The sequence below is a fragment of the Dermacentor silvarum genome, chromosome 2, assembly GCF_013339745.2.
Source record: "Dermacentor silvarum isolate Dsil-2018 chromosome 2, BIME_Dsil_1.4, whole genome shotgun sequence".
Classification (NCBI taxonomy): domain Eukaryota; kingdom Metazoa; phylum Arthropoda; class Arachnida; order Ixodida; family Ixodidae; genus Dermacentor; species Dermacentor silvarum.
In genome coordinates, this window is record NC_051155.1 from 71,213,994 (window position 1) to 71,218,388 (window position 4,395).

A 4,395-nucleotide genomic window follows, 5' to 3' on the forward strand; every position below is an offset into this window, starting at 1 on the left:
AATGCCGCGCCATCCCATTCCAACATAGAACAGTGACAACAGTGCCTTTTATAACAACATTGGTTATTTTTACACATTTTATACATTGTATACAGACATGTACAGCCTCATATTTCGCAGCAAAGGTAGTCATTTTAACCCTTCCTGTCTATATGAAAATTCTGCAATAGTATTTTTTCCCTTTTTTCTGCCTTATTATTTTTGTAGCTTGGCAAAAATAGTTCTCTTCAGGTTTGTTAGCACTGGTAGCACTTGAAGATTCTAATCAGCATACCCAGTCATGTGGTTCCTGCGTGTAGTATCATAAATCTTGAGCCTCTGAATCACTCTTTCTACGTGAATGTGCACGGAGGCGGTTTCATATGTGGCATCCACTTCAGACTCCGTGAATTGTGGGCTGGTAGCAAAAGGTGGCATCACCAACGTTGCATCCTGCGCGCCAACAGCTGTTTTTATGCGTGTAAATCCCTTATCGGCTAAGACGACATCTCCTGGTTCAAGAAGAGACAAAAAACCTGATTCAACCGTTAGCGTGCCATCACTCGTTCGAACTCCAAACCCCCTTGAAAGAAAAGTGATAAGCCTATTCGGAGCTATTTCAACAAGGTACTTGATTGTGTGTGCCTTCCCTTGTAGTCCGAATATCACATGCTTTGTTTTTCGATTCCTGGAGGCACTTCAGTTTCAAGTTCGGTGCAATCTATGACAACTCTGCATTTTGGATATAAGAATGGAGGTAATGTGGCCAGAACAGCTGATTGTGACGGCCAGTATAGCCATTTCTTTGTTGCAGCATGGATGTTAATAAGTAGACACTTGAAGATACAAGACTGTTTTGAGGACGCCAAAAAGAACACTGCGAAATGAGAATGGCAGCCCATGCTTAAATTCGATCAAAAATAGAATCTTGTTTTCAATAGACAGCTCATTCAACTTTTTTGGGGCAGGTGGCAGTATGCTGGTAATAATGAAAAATCAGTTGAAAAATCAAAACGCATGAAACGAGTTTTCATCATGCTCAAAAGATCTGAACCCCGCGATGAAAGGCTCTTTGCATGCCAGCCCAGTGCTTTTGTGCCAAAAGTCCGGACTGCATGAGCTGCCCAAGCCTGTGCTGCACACGTCTTTGTGACTGATATAGGATGACGCATTTCCATTGTGCACAACGCTGATAAAATGTGAAGCTCGTGCTGAAAGTAGCGTTCTTCCGTCATTGTTGAGGCCTGAAACCAGCATTTAAAACCAGCTTAGTAGTACACAGTCACATTAAATGCAACAAAAAGCACAAAAAATTATACGTTACGAAGCTTACATCGACACGATGTTGTCATCTGCAGACTGGCCGCAGACGGAGGCACTTAAGTTGGCACTGCAAGGTGTGGGCCTGTCTGAAATCTGTGGTTCGGGGCTTGTGACACAGCCTGTTTGTTGACTCAGAATTGGATATCTTTCGTTCCTCCTCCATCTTTCGCTCCTGGTGCTTTCTTTTTCTGGCAAAATAATCATTATAAAGGCCACTTCGCATAGCATTTGCGGTGGCCGTCGCATCGAAACATTATGGGTTCACTGAAGCACCGTGCAACGAAATCTACTCTCAACGCACAAAATCAATTGGCATTAGCCACACTACCTCAAGCTGAGGGCAAATTATATATATATATATATATATATATATATATATATATATATATATATATGCTCCACCTCACATAACGGTCACTTGACACAGGCCCAGTTGATGTCTTGTACGCAGCGGGAAATATTGAGGGGAAGCGGGGTGGCCTTCATTAGATTTCGTGCCACCGACGAAATATTTGCTGCATATCCTGGTATGGGTTGCAGGTGTCTAGTTGCTGCCATCATTGCTGTAAAAGCACCCGATGCAGCGGTAACTCACTTGGCATAACGTCGGAACATAAAACAGCTTACTTCTGCTGTCGGACGAGCGTGATCCACCGTTGACGCCGTTCTACTTCATACGCCCAGCTCGGAAACCTGTAAAACTTAGTTCCTGGTGAGTTGCTGTACGTGCTGTTGCAGCCGACTACGCAACGGAAGCGGGCCATTCGTATCCTGCCGGGTGCGCGCTCACCGCCGCGAGGGGCGCCCTAGTAGGCGCGGGAACTACGTTCGCAAGCTGCCCATTCCGGCAAATGCATTGAGTCACACGAGGAGTCCACTTCAAAAAATTACTACTGCCAAGTGACCATTTCCTGAAAGTGCACATAGATATCGTCGAACGGCTTCCTCCCTCTAAAGGATACCGCTACCTTCTCACAATCGTTAGGTTGACCAGGTGGTCAGAAACAGTAACAGTGAGTGATATCACAGCCAAAACCATAATCGCTAAAGCTTTTGAGAAAGTGGTTACTGACTGACGCAGACAATTCGAATCTGCATTCTTCCATCATCTTTCACGTCTATTAGTAATCCACTATCAGCGCACAACATCCTACCACCCAAGCAAATGATCCGGTGGAGCATTTTCACAGGCAGCTGAAAGCGGTGCTAATTTCTCATGGTGACATCGAGCACTGGATTGACGCCTTACCTCTAGTACTCCTGGGTATACGAAGTGCCTTTAAGGAAGACCGTCAGTGTGCTGCAGCACAGCTAATTAATTTATGGACTTGCAATACGACTGCCTCTTGGGTTCATATGCCAAAGGGCTAACCAGAAAGCCAAGCTGAATATCTATGTTATCTGAAACGCTTACGTTCTCAAGGCAATCCGTCCAGTGGCGCCGAAGCACAAATCAACACACAAACCATTTCTCTTCAAGGACTTACAAGCAGTCACTCACGTTTTATTGCGACATCAATTATATGGACACTCCAAGCGGATTTCTGCCGTCGCCATGAGGTTCCGAACAAAGTCCAAGGGCGATAAAACCATCGCCGCGCGCCGTATGTGCGAGTGAAAGCGCTAGAGGGGCGCGCGCTTTCACGGAGAGCGAACACACGGCGGAGAGCAAACGCAATTGTCGCGCGAAAGGTCGTGGGGGAATGGGAGGCGACGTGCTGCGGCACCAACGTTGCAAGGGAAACTGGCGACTCAGTCTCGCACGCGAAAGGAGGAAAGCGGGAAGGCAACGCGAGAGGGAGGAGCTGCGTCTTCTACTCTGCCCGCAACAGCGCACTTGTAGTTTGGGCGGCTGTGGCCCATCACCCGCACTGTATCTTGAAAGCGATCTGTAGACGGCACATAGCTTTGTATGCGCTGTGCTTTCATCGCTCAGTTTCCGTTGAAACCTTCGCTCGCTGCTGCTGCGCTTGCTCACACCAGCGGTTGTCTGCGGTCGTCGAGTAGGATCGTCGAGTGTTTGCTTGTGCGCGCTGAAACCATGCTTGTTAATTCAGTTTAGTAAGCGAATGTGTCCTAGTTTATACAGCCGATAAATTTACTATCCTTACTCTGTATAGCTCTGTACTAATTTGCTATCGCAATTGATGCTTCGCCTTTCAGGCGGAACTGCGAATTTTATCTTCGGACAGACGCAGTTCCCAGGTCTCTGCAAGTGCCATAAACCAGCCCGCGCTTGGTGACTGAGCGACAAGCTAAACACTTCGCAATATGCATGGGTGCCAGAGAAGAGAAACTGTCAATAGTCACGCTGACAGACGCAGTTCCCAGGTCTCTGCAAGTGCCATACACCAGCCCGCGCTTCGTGACTGAGCGACAAGCTAAACACTTCGCATTATGCATGGGTGCCAGAGAAGAGAAACTGTCAATAGTCACGCTCAAGCCCGCTTTTGTTTAGACCTCCGCATATGGTACCATCATTCCTGTTTTCACCATTTACCGGCAGTCTGTAAGAGCACATCTAGAGCACAAAGAAAGCGTGTACACTCGTCTTCTAATAAAGACTCCATCCGCACGGCGGGGGGCCATGTCACAGCGCTGATGTGCCGACACACCAACGACGAAGTCCGCGAAGGCACGAGCGTGTAGCGAGCGCTTGGGCGTTGGAAAGATAAAGTAGTTGGTTCTGGCATTTCAATGTGGTAGCTAGCATCTTTTTCCTGCTCTGCCAAAGCTTAATATTAAGTGTTCTCGGCCGTAGGAAGCAGCAGGAACAATGAAGAGTTATTAGTTGACGAGGAACTCTTTTCCGGGAATTATTTAGCTAACAATTTTAACGATTACTTTCATAATCCACTCAGCTTACAGTAACATTCAAGTGACGTGTCATGAAAGCGCCTCCTTAAAGCCAACAAATGCAGACGAGATTTACAGCAGGTTTTTGTCACTGCCAAACAGCAAATGTGATGCAGACGACATACAAATATAAGTGCGTTTTAGATATTTCCTGTCCATAAACATGTATATAATGTTTCTTTCAACTATGGCTAGTTCCCGAAACGACACATGCAGATAGCTAAAGTCAGCTTTACC

General features: G+C 46.5%; 1 pseudogene; it reads right to left on the minus strand.

The window, feature by feature from the left end:
- Positions 1-261: 261 nt before the first annotated feature.
- LOC119440158 (uncharacterized) lies at positions 262-963 on the minus strand (annotated as a pseudogene).
- Between the last annotated feature and the right edge of the window lie 3,432 nt (positions 964-4,395).